This window comes from Thunnus thynnus, chromosome 3 (assembly GCF_963924715.1).
Source record: "Thunnus thynnus chromosome 3, fThuThy2.1, whole genome shotgun sequence".
Lineage (NCBI taxonomy): Eukaryota > Metazoa > Chordata > Actinopteri > Scombriformes > Scombridae > Thunnus > Thunnus thynnus.
In genome coordinates, this window is record NC_089519.1 from 30,915,520 (window position 1) to 30,930,372 (window position 14,853).

The 14,853-nt window shown below is 40.4% G+C and overlaps 14 non-coding genes across 14 annotated transcripts; all 14 read right to left on the reverse strand.

Moving 5' to 3' along the window:
* Positions 1–5,144: 5,144 nt before the first annotated feature.
* Positions 5,145–5,216, reverse strand: trnac-gca (transfer RNA cysteine (anticodon GCA)). The gene has a single exon. It is a non-coding gene; the product is annotated as a tRNA-Cys (tRNA).
* A 151-nt stretch (positions 5,217–5,367) lies between these two features.
* trnac-gca (transfer RNA cysteine (anticodon GCA)) lies at positions 5,368–5,439 on the reverse strand. Its single transcript has one exon. It is a non-coding gene; the product is annotated as a tRNA-Cys (tRNA).
* Positions 5,440–5,591: 152 nt separating this feature from the next.
* Positions 5,592–5,663, reverse strand: trnac-gca (transfer RNA cysteine (anticodon GCA)). The gene has a single exon. It is a non-coding gene; the product is annotated as a tRNA-Cys (tRNA).
* Positions 5,664–5,807: 144 nt separating this feature from the next.
* trnac-gca (transfer RNA cysteine (anticodon GCA)) lies at positions 5,808–5,879 on the reverse strand. The gene has a single exon. It is a non-coding gene; the product is annotated as a tRNA-Cys (tRNA).
* A 154-nt stretch (positions 5,880–6,033) lies between these two features.
* On the reverse strand, positions 6,034–6,105 carry trnac-gca (transfer RNA cysteine (anticodon GCA)). Its single transcript has one exon. It is a non-coding gene; the product is annotated as a tRNA-Cys (tRNA).
* A 152-nt stretch (positions 6,106–6,257) lies between these two features.
* trnac-gca (transfer RNA cysteine (anticodon GCA)) lies at positions 6,258–6,329 on the reverse strand. The gene has a single exon. It is a non-coding gene; the product is annotated as a tRNA-Cys (tRNA).
* Positions 6,330–6,481: 152 nt separating this feature from the next.
* On the reverse strand, positions 6,482–6,553 carry trnac-gca (transfer RNA cysteine (anticodon GCA)). Its single transcript has one exon. It is a non-coding gene; the product is annotated as a tRNA-Cys (tRNA).
* Positions 6,554–6,697: 144 nt separating this feature from the next.
* trnac-gca (transfer RNA cysteine (anticodon GCA)) lies at positions 6,698–6,769 on the reverse strand. Its single transcript has one exon. It is a non-coding gene; the product is annotated as a tRNA-Cys (tRNA).
* Positions 6,770–6,923: 154 nt separating this feature from the next.
* trnac-gca (transfer RNA cysteine (anticodon GCA)) lies at positions 6,924–6,995 on the reverse strand. The gene has a single exon. It is a non-coding gene; the product is annotated as a tRNA-Cys (tRNA).
* A 152-nt stretch (positions 6,996–7,147) lies between these two features.
* trnac-gca (transfer RNA cysteine (anticodon GCA)) lies at positions 7,148–7,219 on the reverse strand. The gene has a single exon. It is a non-coding gene; the product is annotated as a tRNA-Cys (tRNA).
* A 152-nt stretch (positions 7,220–7,371) lies between these two features.
* Positions 7,372–7,443, reverse strand: trnac-gca (transfer RNA cysteine (anticodon GCA)). The gene has a single exon. It is a non-coding gene; the product is annotated as a tRNA-Cys (tRNA).
* A 152-nt stretch (positions 7,444–7,595) lies between these two features.
* Positions 7,596–7,667, reverse strand: trnac-gca (transfer RNA cysteine (anticodon GCA)). The gene has a single exon. It is a non-coding gene; the product is annotated as a tRNA-Cys (tRNA).
* Positions 7,668–7,819: 152 nt separating this feature from the next.
* On the reverse strand, positions 7,820–7,891 carry trnac-gca (transfer RNA cysteine (anticodon GCA)). The gene has a single exon. It is a non-coding gene; the product is annotated as a tRNA-Cys (tRNA).
* A 254-nt stretch (positions 7,892–8,145) lies between these two features.
* Positions 8,146–8,217, reverse strand: trnac-gca (transfer RNA cysteine (anticodon GCA)). Its single transcript has one exon. It is a non-coding gene; the product is annotated as a tRNA-Cys (tRNA).
* Positions 8,218–14,853: the final 6,636 nt, after the last annotated feature.

Sequence of the window (14,853 nt, forward strand, 5' to 3'; positions counted from 1 at the left end):
AGTAAGAGATTTGAGGCTTTTCCCCCATTGTCATTTAATTGTTGGCTAATTTAGTACTATTATGTTCCCTTAATTGAGCTAAAACATATTTGCAGAGTATTGGTAATTAAATAGTCATTTGTACTATAAAGATGTTATTATTTCCCTCATACTTGGCGGCAAGCTTTTGTTGGAGGTGACGGCGTCCTCTTCCCTTCTCCTCCAACCAGTCCATCTTCCTTTTTCTTGACTATTGATTTTTAATGACACTGTTATTATTATTTTTTGTCTAACCAGTGGTTTGTGATTTGTGATGCTTTAACTATTTTCTACAGTACAAAGTACAAAGATTCCTGTTTATTACAAGTCAATTGAAAGATGTGATTTGATGCAAATTCGCCCAAGTTGGTGAGAATCTTTCACAATGTTTCAACTTGAGCAAACAAATTGCATAAATCTTGCTGCTTCATGATCCGCTTCATAAATATACAAAGATAAGGGGAAAAAGGGAAGAGACTGGAGGGAAATAATAGTTCTGAATTCATTTAGTTATTGAGCTAAATACAAACACACAGTCACACTCCCACAGAGACGGTTGGTGCGTCTGTTGTCAGTATAGCTTAAAGCTAATGTACAGTTGGTACTTTTGCTGTTTTGCTTTGCTTTTTGTTTTAACATAACTTCATTGTCTTATTTTTACACTTTTCCAAATTACCCTATTGGTATTTCTCACCTATTGCTGACACCATGGGAAAACGGCACAACAACGCCTAACAGGCAGTAAACAATTCAACAGTCTGTAATAGTGCTAGCATTAAATGAACAAATGAATCTAAAGTGCTGATTCATTTGTAGGTTCATTAGGCGGGTCTGCATTGGTATGCACTGCCTCCAGGAAGGAGTCATTTACTCGCACTATGATGTCCGACACTAACAAAAGCCATTGCTTTCTGCTGCGTACTTTGTCTTATATGTCACCAGATAGAAGCCTTACAGCCTTAAGCTGTGTTTTAAACTTACTTGAGTACTGTGTGACAACATTTAGCTGCTTTAAGCAGTGCAGGTAGTGACTGACTGACACACGTTATAACAGTACAACCGTACAACAGTATAACCGTAACTGTACGCACTCGCCTCGCTGCTGTGCTGAGAGCGTTCAGTATACCAAGAACCTGTTTACTAGACTCGACTCAACTGCTGATACTGATACCAACTCTTGTACAGACTCTCTGCCCTCAACATATCCCGTACATGCTGATCTACTGCCCGTATGCCGAAGAGTACCAAGCACCGCCTGAGGCTCAGGGGCTTGCCATATTTGTTCATGTACAAGAGTGCAACATCCGGTACTGGAAAACTTGAAGTACTCAATACGTTTCGAAGTCCGGACTCAAGTTTACTGAGACAACTAAAACATTACTTTATTTGGAGGTAAAACAGAAAGTGCAATTGAAATATTGTAAGTTATGACCAGGAAACTTACTGTACAATTATGAAGTACAGGGTGTAATACTATTGTTTGATTCTATTTTTGTGCTTTGTGTTTTTCTTTTATTACATCCACATATTTGCGCTCTTATGCGTGCTTATCTTCCTCACGCATCTGTTTCAGTTGTGCCTCGGTCATTTCCGATGCTTGAGAAATGATTATGGCTTTTTCCAGAGAGATGCCTACTTCTCTCAGCAACATCTCTCTCATAGAATCAGAATTGATCCCATTTCTGACACCATGTTGAGTTCTTACTATAACCAGAGACACCAGAGACATGAGGTTTATGTTAAACCCCAACCAATCCCTGTCAACCTTTGGCAGAGTGATTTCATTGATCTGTGGAGTGTTACATTATCATGACACAGTGGCATTGCATGCATTACAGGTTTTTCAGATTTGTGCAATATTGATGTCCTTGTCCGGTGAAGGTTGGGTTGTTACAATGCACAGTTTAAGTAGTATTTTTTTTCTTTTAAATAAGTTAATATTGGGTCTTGTTTAAAATCTGCATATTTTATTGCAAATTTTTTTCCTCATTCAGCTGTTTTTAATGATTTCGCTATGTTCCCAATTCTCAACAATTAACTTAGGTGCGCACAATGCCATTATTACTGATTACCAAAACTTAAAAAAAGACCAAGGTTATATGAAATCATAATTTACCTTTAAGGCTTCGTGATAGCATTGTTTTCTGATCAAATATTCAAACTCACATAGCTCAGTTTTTTCACCCTTGGATCTTCATGGAAACAACAGAGTTCTTACAAATTATGGTAGCCTTAGAGGACATTGCATTTTCATAGTTGCATTTTCATTTGAATATTTCATGCCTCAGTGGAAATAATTGAAAAAACAAAGGCAAGGTGAAAAACAGCTTCTGTTAATTGTCAGAAGCATTTCTCCATATAATTTCCAATGTCAATGGCATATACAGTAACAGAGTTACAAGGACATATTTCCCCGCAAGACAATTAATGTCTGACCTTATTGTAGACTCACACGAACACACTGTGTCTCTCTGACACACGTTCATCTTAAAATAGTTTCTTTTCAGTAGAAGGATGAGGCAAATGTTCCCAAATAGACACACTCATACATATATAGACACAAGTGTTTAATGGGCCATTGTAAGTTATGGAAAAGACTATTCCAACATAACAAATGGGGGGGAATTTACAGCACTCAGACAATGGAAGAAAAGGGGAAATTCAAATGCAGTGATATCATTGATTAAACCCCTGAGAAGTGTATGAACGTGTAAAAGAAGGAGGGAAGGACTAGGATAAGACGAATGCTGGGAAAGAGATGGTGAAAAGGAGTGACACCGTAAGTCTAGCCAGATAATTTGATAATTCCTTTAATTGGATTATAGTGGTTTAGGTTTCTAGAACAAACATGACTAGTTGTGGAATTATGGAAAGACGTTGGATAGAGGGAAGAACTGAGGAGAGAAGAAAAGAGGAGGAGGAAGGTAGAAATGGATTGACTGAGGATAAAAAGTGGGAAAGGGAGGACAAAGGTAGGACAGGAGGGTAGAAGGAAGAAAGTATGACAGGACAAGAGAGAGGAGAGGGAAGATGTGATGATAAAAAGGAGAGAAGGAGCAAGGTGACAAGGGGAACAAAGGATGGGAAGAAAGAAGAAGCAATTGATGAAAAGGAAGAACAGAGGGCAGGTGGTGTGCAAAGGATTGAAGGAAAGAAATGGCAAAGAATGTAATGAGGATCAAAGGAGGAAAAGAAGAACTGAAGGGATGGAAGCAAGAAGGAATAAGGAAAGGAAGGAAAGGAAGGAAAGAAATGATGACAGACAACAGGGCAATTGGATGAGGGGAGGAATGCAGAAAGTAAGGAGAGAGCAGTGAGGAAGATTGAGGATGGAAAGGAAGGAAAGAAGTAAAGAGGGAAGTGGGGAGAAACACTAGTGAAAGGAAAGGAAAGAAGAAAAACAGAGAAAAAGAGGAAAAATGGGGGCAAAGACAGAGGGAGGGAGAGAAAAGGGGAAAATCCAATCCATTAAACCACAGTTGAGAAAGTAACACCGCAGGTCTTTCATCAATGGTTTGGTGTGTGTAAAAGTGTGTATGTAGCTTTGTAGCTGCATGCCTGATGTGACGTGTGTGTATGTGTCTAGTCGCAGCCTGAGGGCATGACTGAGTGAATGACTAATTGTGCCGTCTGCTCGCCATAACACACACATACACGCACACACACACACTGAGATTACGCAATCATTATCAAGATAATCTCCTTGCCCGTTTTTTTTTTCCCCAGAGGATGAATATCGACACGTCTAGATTACTCTCCCGTCTGGAAATCCTTCACTCTGCTGCTTACCTAATCCCTGACCTCTACTTACATTACTCCATCCATGCATCCAGCTCTCCATTCCCATGCTTACCCAGCACAGAGTAACTAATCCGACACTTCTTGGAAAATTCCCATTTCTCTTGCCATCACTGAGCTGTTTGGTTTTGATGTGAATTATGATAAAAAAGGATTTTGTAATGTTTTAATGTTTTAAATCTGTCCTCACCTACATGTTTTCTGATGAAGTTGAATTTTAGGTTAAGGGTGGGCCTCTCTTAACTCACACGACCATTTTTTCACCAATTGCTCATGGAGGTAGGCTTAAATTCGAGCTAATCTTTCATGTGTGGTTCACTATGGTTACTATGGTTTTACCAATGACAAAATGTTTTACAGTAACAGTGTTGACCTCTAAGGGGGTGAATCATGGATGTGTGATAGGAACTAGATAGTGGACTCATAGATGGCACCTATTCACTTGAGTGAAAATTGCTTGCCAGGCGCATAAGCCCAAAAGTTTCCGAGTTTCTGTGTTGCTTCCATTCGGCACATTTACTTTACATTAGGATGAATCACTTTACTTGGCTCTTTGAAAGTTTTACAGATATAAAACCTTCATGAATTAAAAAATCATAATACAAAGAAAAATTATAGACCTTGTTTCCACTCTGAGGCATTCTATCAACAGTTTTACAGACGTCTCTAATAACGGTGGTCTATGGGGAAAATGCTGTTTGGTCCTCAGGGGATTTTTTTTGTTGCAGTACTGTGAGTGGCCTCTTGGACAATGTGAGCTGTTTCATATACAATTCTACCTCTAGTGAAATGAATGCAGAAATCCTATGATTTGGATATCAGGCAGTCTTGTCACAGCCTATGTTGGTGTATCTGTGTTCTTTAATGTGCTTTGTCTTAATAGTTAGCAACACAGCAGACTTCTTAGAGCTAGCTAATGTTGCTAGCTTGGCAGCTTGTTAATTAGCTTGACAGCAAAGAAATTCTGATCCAAGCACAAAGTCCTCCAAATTAAACAACCAAATACCAAATATAGTTTGACCATGTGCACTCCAGAATGATGTATAGGATGTTTTTAATCTGGTGCCTCTATCAGCAGTAATTGGCCAAACGTCTTGGCTCTCTTTGATCAATGTGTAGACTAGGGAAGTGCAGAGGGCCCAGTATTTGTATTTGTATCATTGTTTGATGAGGCAGCTAAATTATTTGTATTTGTATTCAAATATGAATTAACTAGTTAAAAGTAAAAAGTTACTAATTTAACTGATAATTCAGACAGTAACTAAAATGTCAGCAGGGGGATTTTCTCCTCTTCTCCATGTGGGCACACATGGCTGCCTTTGGAGTACAGGGGGCACCCAGATTTGAACTAGGGACCTCTTGATCTGCAGTCAAATGCTCTACCACTGAGCTATACCCCCTCTGACACATCTATCATAAAGGGTCACAAAAAATTTGTCATAGAACCTTTTTCTTACTAATTTAACTGATAATTCAAACAGTAACTAAAATGTCAGGAGGAGGATTTTCTCCTCTTCTCCATGTGGGCAAACATGGCTACCTTTGTAGGGCAGGGGGCACCCAGAGTTGAACTGGGGACCTCTTGATCTGCAGTCAAATGCTCTACCACTGAGCTATACCCCCTTTCATGCACCTGTCATAAAGGGTCACAACAAATTCATCACAGAACCTTTTTCTTTACTAATTAAGCTGATCATTAAGACAGTGACTAAAATGTCAGCAGGAGGACGTCCTCCTCTTCCCCATGTGGGCAACCATGGCTGCCTTTAGAGTACAGGGGGCACCCAGATTTGAACTAGGGACCTCTTGATCTGCAGTCAAATGCTCTACCACTGAGCTATACCCCCTTTCAGGCACCTGTCATAAAGGGTCACAACAAATTCATCACAGAACCTTTTTCTTTAAATTATGATTAAGACAGTAACTAAAATGTCAGCAGGAGAGCTTTCTTGTCTTCTCCATATGGGCAACCATGGCTACCTTTGTAGGAAAGGGGGCACCCAGATTTGAACTGGGGACCTCTTGATCTGCAGTCAAATGCTCTACCACTGAGCTATACCCCCTTTCATACAATTGTTATAAAGGGTCCGAAAAAAATTCATCACAGAACCTTTTTTTATTGGATAATTTAACTGATGATTCAGACAGTAACTAAAATGTCAGGAGGAGGTTTTTCTCCTTTTTTCATGTGGGCAACCATGGCTACCTTTGGGGTACAGGGGGCACCCAGATTTGAACTGGGGACCTCTTGATCTGCAGTCAAATGCTCTACCACTGAGCTATACCCCCTGTCATGCAACTGTCATAAAGGGTCACAACAAATTCATCACAGAACCTCTTTCTTTACTAATTAAGCTGATCATTAAGACAGTAACTAAAATGTCAGCAGGAGGATCTCCTCCTCTTCCCCATGTGGGCAACCATGGCTGCCTTTAGAGTACAGGGGGCACCCAGATTTGAACTGAGGACCTCTTGATCTGCAGTCAAATGCTCTACCACTGAGCTATACCCCCTTTCAAAGACCTACTACAAAGGGTCACAACAAATTCATCACAGAACCTTTTTCTTTACTAATTAAGCTGATCATTAAGACAGTGACTAAAATGTCAGCAGGAGGACGTCCTCCTCTTCCCCATGTGGGCACACATGGCTGCCTTTAGAGTACAGGGGGCACCCAGATTTGAACTGGGGACCTCTTGATCTGCAGTCAAATGCTCTACCACTGAGCTATACCCCCTTTCATGCACCTGTCATAAAGGGTCACAACAAATTCATCACAGAACCTTTTTCTTTAAATTATGATTAAGACAGTAACTAAAATGTCAGCAGGAGAGCTTTCTTGTCTTCTCCATATGGGCAACCATGGCTACCTTTGTAGGAAAGGGGGCACCCAGATTTGAACTGGGGACCTCTTGATCTGCAGTCAAATGCTCTACCACTGAGCTATACCCCCTTTCATACAATTGTTATAAAGGGTCCGAAAAAAATTCATCACAGAACCTTTTTTTATTGGATAATTTAACTGATGATTCAGACAGTAACTAAAATGTCAGGAGGAGGTTTTTCTCCTTTTTTCATGTGGGCAACCATGGCTACCTTTGGGGTACAGGGGGCACCCAGATTTGAACTGGGGACCTCTTGATCTGCAGTCAAATGCTCTACCACTGAGCTATACCCCCTGTCATGCAACTGTCATAAAGGGTCACAACAAATTCATCACAGAACCTCTTTCTTTACTAATTAAGCTGATCATTAAGACAGTAACTAAAATGTCAGCAGGAGGATCTCCTCCTCTTCCCCATGTGGGCAACCATGGCTGCCTTTAGAGTACAGGGGGCACCCAGATTTGAACTGAGGACCTCTTGATCTGCAGTCAAATGCTCTACCACTGAGCTATACCCCCTTTGAAAGACCTACTACAAAGGGTCAGAAAAAAAATCATCACAGAACCTTTTATTTGATAATTTAACTCATGATTCAGACAGTAACTAAAATGTCAGGATGAAGTTTTTCTCCTCTTCTCCATGTGGACAAACATGGCTACCTTTGTAGGGCAGGGGGCACCCAGAGTTGAACTGGGGACCTCTTGATCTGCAGTCAAATGCTCTACCACTGAGCTATACCCCCTTTCATGCACCTGTCATAAAGGGTCACAACAAATTCATCACAGAACCTTTTTCTTTACTAATTAAGCTGATCATTAAGACAGTGACTAAAATGTCAGCAGGAGGACGTCCTCCTCTTCCCCATGTGGGCAACCATGGCTGCCTTTAGAGTACAGGGGGCACCCAGAGTTGAACTGGGGACCTCTTGATCTGCAGTCAAATGCTCTACCACTGAGCTATACCCCCTTTCATGCACCTGTCATAAAGGGTCACAACAAATTCATCACAGAACCTTTTTCTTTACTAATTAAGTTGATCATTAAGACAGTGACTAAAATGTCAGCAGGAGGACGTCCTCCTCTTCCCCATGTGGGCAACCATGGCTGCCTTTAGAGTACAGGGGGCACCCAGATTTGAACTGGGGACCTCTTGATCTGCAGTCAAATGCTCTACCACTGAGCTATACCCCCTTTCATGCACCTGTCATAAAGGGTCACAACAAATTCATCACAGAACCTTTTTCTTTAACTGATGATTAACACAGTAACTAAACGCTCTACCACTGAGCTATAACCCCTTTCGCACAACTGTCATAAAGGGTCACAAAAAATTTGTCATAGAACGTTTTTCTTTACGAATTTAACTGATAATTCAGACAGTAACTAAAATGTCAGCAGGAGGATTTTCTCCTCTTCTACATGACACATGGGTGCCTTTGGAATACAGGGGGCATCCAGATTTGAACTGGGGACCTCTTGATCTGCAGTCAAATGCTCTACCACTGAGCTATACCCCCTTTTGCACACCTGTCATAAAGGGTCTGAAAAAAATTAATCACAGAACCTTTTTTTATTTGATGATTTAACTGATAATTCAGACAGTAACTAAAATGTCAGCAGGAGTGTTTACTTCCCTTTTCCATGTGGGCAACATGGTTACCTCCTTCCCAAAAACAAATAATTTTTAAAATATTTGTATGAAACAAATATTTGTTAAAAAAAAAACACTATTTGTGCTTTGTGGAATAATGTATTCATATTCAAGCGCACCCCTAGTATAGACTCTTACAAGGGGCGGCTGTGGTTAAGGAGGTAGCTCGGGTTGTCCACTAATCGGAATATTGACAGTTCGGTTCCTGGGTCCTCTAGTCCTCATGTTGAAGTGTCCTTGGATAATGAACTCCAATTTCCTCCCAATGACTGCACCAGCACCCTGTGTGGTAACTTGCTGCCATCAGTGTGTGTGAATGTGACTGCTAGTGTAAACGGGGGCTTTAAATGGTCGGAAGACTAGAAAGGTGCTATGTAAGTGTGGTCCATTTACTATTCTATTTACAAAAATAATCCCTCACAATCAACACTTATGACCTACTAGAAGTGTGTGACGGTGTCTGTGTCTGTATCTGTATCAGTACAAAGGGTGTGAGGTCGGGACTGTATAAAGACATAGTGACATAGCGCTGCACCACTTCTGGTGACATTGAACCGGGGAGGAGGGGCAAACTTTCAATGTTGTGTTTATAAACTGGAACCGACAAATACTATTCATTTGGCCTTTAGGGAAGGTTTAGGGAAAGATCATGGTTTGGGTTAAAATGAGCACTTTGTTAAGATTAGAGAAATGTGGTGTGGGTTAAAGTTACTACTGCTTAAAGTTGGACAACCTTCATTGTCATGGCTACAATAATAACTACAGGGTTAAGGTTATGGAACGATCGTAGTTATGGTTTTTAAAAAACTGTCTCGACTAGCAGTTGGAAATGTGGCAAAGTCAACTGCAGGTTATATTCCGCGTCCACCCCACTCGCCCCCAGGATGAGGACATTTGTCAACTTGTATGGACGTCATCTCAACTGCGCCACTGCTCTGGGTCATAATTACTACAGCCACTAGATGGCATCTGTCACTCAAATATAACTATATGTTGTTTTGGGCAACTGACATTACGACCTATTGTGCCGTTTTTCTTGGGAGGACAATGTCGATCCAACACCTAGTGTCACCAGGATCTTAGGTGAGGCCTTGTATGTGTTTTAATGTATTTTTATTTGCAATAACAGATTTCTATATGTTTTTAGTTTAACTGAAAATTTTGGTATGATCTTTGTCATTCAGAAAGAATAGGAAGAAATAAAAGATGATTTGAGACAAGACATACATACATATGTGAAACTAATTATGCTCAAACAGTTTGGGCATCTGGCTGAACAAATCATGCATTTTCAGGGATAGACGCGAATATTTTTAAGCATTGGCTTCATGGGCCAACAAGCCCTTAAATTTAGTGGCCAAAGTACATTTTTGGCGGCCCAAATGTAAACTTATGTAAAACAATACAAAAAGGCAATGTAACGCAATCACACACAATATCAATATCACACAAGAAGGAGTGCTTGTTATCCTGAATATCATCAGCACAGCTGTGGTTCAGTCATAGGAACAAAGCTGCAGGCCAAGTGCCGAAGATAATCACAGCCGTGCTGATATTCGGTATAACAGTACGACCTCAAGAGTGATATTGCGTTCTACAAGAGCCATTTATTAGTTAACAGTAATAAGCGAAAACAGATTATGATTTGTTTGTTTTTTTAATCATTTATTTGGCTCCACCAACACAAATAGTTCTGCAACTGGACTGGGCCTGGACTGTTTCCAAGCAATACATAAACATTTTCCTGCACACTAGCGTGCTACTTTGTGTAAAGCTACAAATTACAGGAGGTCAGCTAATTTGTATCACATACATTTATCTGATGTTTCAATTTATTGTGCAACCAGTCACTTTGGTGGCATGTGTGATTCCGATGACTTAACAGCTTGATCAGACAGAACTGTTGTTTCCTGCTCTCCATGGAGGGTCTCCAATAATTTTTTAACAAGCTTTCAGAACTGCAAGACAAACAAGTTTTTTGTTTATATTTTTATGTTTCGCAACTTATAAATCACAATTTACATCGTAGTCTCTGTATGTTTATTTAAAGCATCTCACCTATGCCCACTCACTGCCATGATCTCCCTCACCTCGATCAGACAGTTTCTGTATGACAGTGGCTCTCAGGCTGTGGTTGGTGTAAGACATGTGTGTCCCTGCCTCTTTGCACATCCTGAGTAACATCTGTGACAGCTGGTTTATTCCCAGGGGAATGTCAGTACACTAGAAGCTGTCTGTCGCAGCTGTTACCCTGCTGGACTGCAGATTGAGGGCTTTTGCACCAGGCAAAATTTTGCTCAGGAATTTTTCAAGAAATGCTATCGGGCAGAGGGGATTTCCTTGTTCCTCAAACATAGCGCCCCTCCGATTTTCTCTGTCTCTCTCCAGTGGGTCATTATGATTTTTCGTTTTTTCGCTCAGCGCCATGGTAAAATGCTCCATTCTCGTCACACTTTAGGATGAATGAGTCAGGTTTGAGATCCCAATTCCCCTCCTACATCTTAAGTGCAACTGAATATTGTACCAGACCTTGTTCAGTAAACGTTTTGGATTGTCTGGACTTAGTGTTGCAGAATATTTTCAGATGCGGTGGACTTCAGGTGAAATCGTGGGGTGGTATGTTGTTTTGTCTTTCCCTGCCCTTCTAATCTCTTTTACAACACCTTTGAAAACATTAGCTGATATGAATTCTTGGTCCGTTAAAGAGGATGCATTATGCTTTTCCTTATTTTCAGACATATATATAATGTCACAATGTCAGATGTTCTTGTTAAAAGTGCCCAATGTATCAAATAATGAGGTAAACGTATGTAGCAGTAATCCCTGTGAGCAGAAAGCCCTGGCTTCAGACTGCTCTGAACGCTCGATTTCCAACGATTTTTTCTACTTTCAGCCCGAGCTGACGTCAGTTCGTAACGGATTTCCTTATATTGACATCTGCTATGTCCACAGCACGCGAGTTCGCTGCTCCGCTCTGGGATTAGTTACATCAAGCCACAACGCTATTACACAGCACAGCAAAGTAAAACAAGTAGTTTACCTGTTGGAGGTGTGCTGGTTGTCTGCAGCTTTACATAAAACATCTCACTGTGGCTCTTTCTGCTTGTACTATTCCTCCCTGCATTATTTCTAACTGATCCGCTAAACACATAGCTCCAAATAGCTCCATATGTTGTTGTTTCGACCATTTTTAGTGCCGCTAACAAAGCTCTGCTAATTCAGTGAGGAACATGTTTTTACTTCCTGTAAATTCTTCACAATAAAAGTCTTCTCATTTAAAATCTTTTAATTTGAAGCAGTAAAGCAGGAAATGTTTGGTGTGCAATGACGGTAAAAGTTACACAACTCTGATACGTAAAGCTGGCCAATCAGGTCAGAGTGGGCTCATCCGGAGGGGGGCCTTAAAGAGACAGGAGCTAAAACGGAGTGTAAGAGAAACTGTGTATATTAAGGGGCTGCATGAAGGGCCAGTGTGAGATAAATAAGGAGTTTTTTGAACTTTGAATCATGCAGAGCTACTCTAGTGAAGTCCAAAAATCAAAATTTAGAGCTGAAATGAGCATAATAACTCCTCTTTAAATTCCATGAACAGCTAACTGGAGGTTTGTCGACATAATGATTTAAAACAGCCCAAAGCCCAAGGTTGCTGCTGATGTTGTAAAGCTCCCCTTTAGTTGTCCGGATGGATCCATAAAACTGCTCCAAGACTGTTTTCAGCTTGGTTTTCTTAACAGACTGAATGTCGTTGTTTATATTTTTGTTATTGTAATTAACAGTTATTAGAACACCTGTAAAGCGGAGTGATCATGTGTAATTAAAAGTCCCAGTGCTGTTATACTCTATATCAGCACTGAGCTGCTACAGAAGATATTTTACTTTTTAGACTGAGACTTGAAGCTTTTGCATGATAAATCTCTGCCAGTGCCACAGTGCCACCAGTAGGAGGAGCTAGGTGTCACCCATAGACTGTAAAGAATATGGACATAGCCACCGTGATGACACATCTAACCCAGCTAATCCAAAATGGGCAAAGAGGTGGAGCTGAGGTGGGCCAAATGAAGCCTGGTTGCTCAAACAAGCCACCTAGTGGCTACAGACCTGTCACTCAAAGTGGCCACATCCTTAATTATGCACAACCTTACAGCTTAATAAAAATTAAACAAGTGAGTTATAAAAAGAGTTAATCCCTGTACAGTTGTCATGAATGGGGAAATTAGCTAGAGACCAAAACCGTTTTTTGTACCAGGCTGTAAACATGTTTATTTCTGCTGTAAAGTTGGGCATTTTAACATGGAGGTGAGCAAGCTTGAGGCTTGAGCAAGCCTCAAGTGTCCCTTTGAGGAACTGCAGTTTTTGGCATTTCCACATTGGCTTCTTTTTTCAGCCCCGGAGGTTGTCACTTGGTGTCACCTTTTCCTGCTCTATCTGCCTACAAGCCCTTATGGAGGGCCACTCTCCCCCATTTATTAAAGCAAGAGGGCAACTGTTGTTGAGAATATTGTCAAACTGTAAGTGTTGGGATTTTCTCCACACCTTTCCACCCGGATAGGTGATAGACACCATACCCATGCCACAATGGCATATCGGTAGCAGCTGTTCGCTGTTTTCATAGAATGTTGAACTAAAAGGTGCAAAGGAATCGGGATGTTTCTGGAACTGTAACGTTGCGTTGGCAAAAGCTTGCAGTATGCAGATAAAACTTGGTGACCACAGAGTAACTTTTTGTAGCCGCGGGCCATGGTTAATGCCGAACATTGATTTTGAGAGAAATCTTGTTGAATTTACTGTCTCCAAAAATCACATCTACATATGATTTATTATGACCATTGACCTTTACAACACAGTTACTTAAGGATAATCCACATTATTAATAATAATTAATTTACAAGAAATGGGAGTGCTGGGGAGAGTGAGAAGAAAGAAGGGAGGAAGGAAGGAAAGAAAGAAAAAAAGAAAGAAAAAAAGAACGAAAGAAGAGGATCAGGATACCGTCTTTAATCTGTTGTAATAGTGTAACTGGTATATGTTGAAATTACCTTCTCTTGCTGTGGTCTTACATCTTATCATAATATTCTAATACACTTTGATGTAGTATGATTCTGTTTGCTGTTGCAACAGTCTAATTCCCTTGAGGGGATCATTAAAGTTTCATCTTACCTCCTAATGCCATGAGTAAAGGCTTTAAAGAAGTTTATGTAGTTTTATGTGGTGGCAAAAGTCTACTCTATTTGATGTAGGCAAGAATCTCATTATCATTCCTCACACAAACACAGATATGGGCATAAAAGTAATATCCGCATGCTATTCATTCCTGGGGCTGTAGGAACAGTGTGATCTGTGACACACACACACACACACACATAGAAGTGGACCATATCCCTTAAATCAAGGTTTTACTCCTTCCTCCCCACCTGCTTCCTCCCACCTACAAGGCCGTTTGTGTGTTCTTCTCTCTTTCTCTTATTGTCTCTACCAACTGATGAAGTGGGCAGGGAGCTGTGTGTGATGTATTTCTACCAACAGTGACGTCACATTTGAAAGTTTTTCTTAGTTTTTCATGGTTGGTAATGTTGTCTGTCAGCTGGTTGGCCAGTCCACCACAACAGCGATTGGATGGAGTGTCATTAAAATTTGCAAAGATATCCATAATGCCTAGAGGATGAATCCTAATGACTTTGATGACCCCTTGACTTTTCCTCTAGCACCACCATGTGATTCTCATTTGTGGTTTTGAGTCAAATGTCTCAAATACTATAGGATGGTTTGCCAAGAAATGTGGTACACACATTCATGTCCCCCTCAGGATGAATTGATGATCTCTTAATTTCTTCTCAAGCGTCATCATCAGGTCAAAATTGTAACTTGTCCAATACTTTGGACCAAATACCTGTAAAACTAATGACATTCCTATCGGCTTCATCTGCACTCCGTGTTTAGTGCAAATTAGCAGATGTAAGCATGCTAAAATGGTGAGGCCTGTTCAATGATTACTTCACTGAATGTTTGACATGGCATCTCCTGGAAAATTGGTGCATTATTTGGCTCATGCTCCAGCTCTTGAGCCTCAGTAGCTGAACTCAGAATTCAAAATGCTATGTTGGTGCATTCAGGGACAAAAACATCACACACGTTTTACTAAATTATTAAAAAATTGACAGTTCTACTCTGAACTCCAGCTTTAGCATCATTAGCAGAGGGTGCAACTGAATTTTAAGCTCAGTGGAATCATTGGATGTTTCTTAATACTATCTGCTGCTCACTGAAAGGCGTAATTTACTTCTATCCCCATATTTTTTATATACACTGTCTTGTACCTTTTTAATAAAAAAAACCCTTTTTTTAAAGGAGTTTGTGTGTTTTTTTCTGACGAGTCATCCAGGTGAGTTTCATATCTGTTCAACTGATGGAGATGCTTGAATGGTCACTTTTTCAAGGGATTAAATGAGCAGGAAAATGTGTACTTTTAACTTTTAACTTTCAACTTTTTAACTTTTGCATCGCT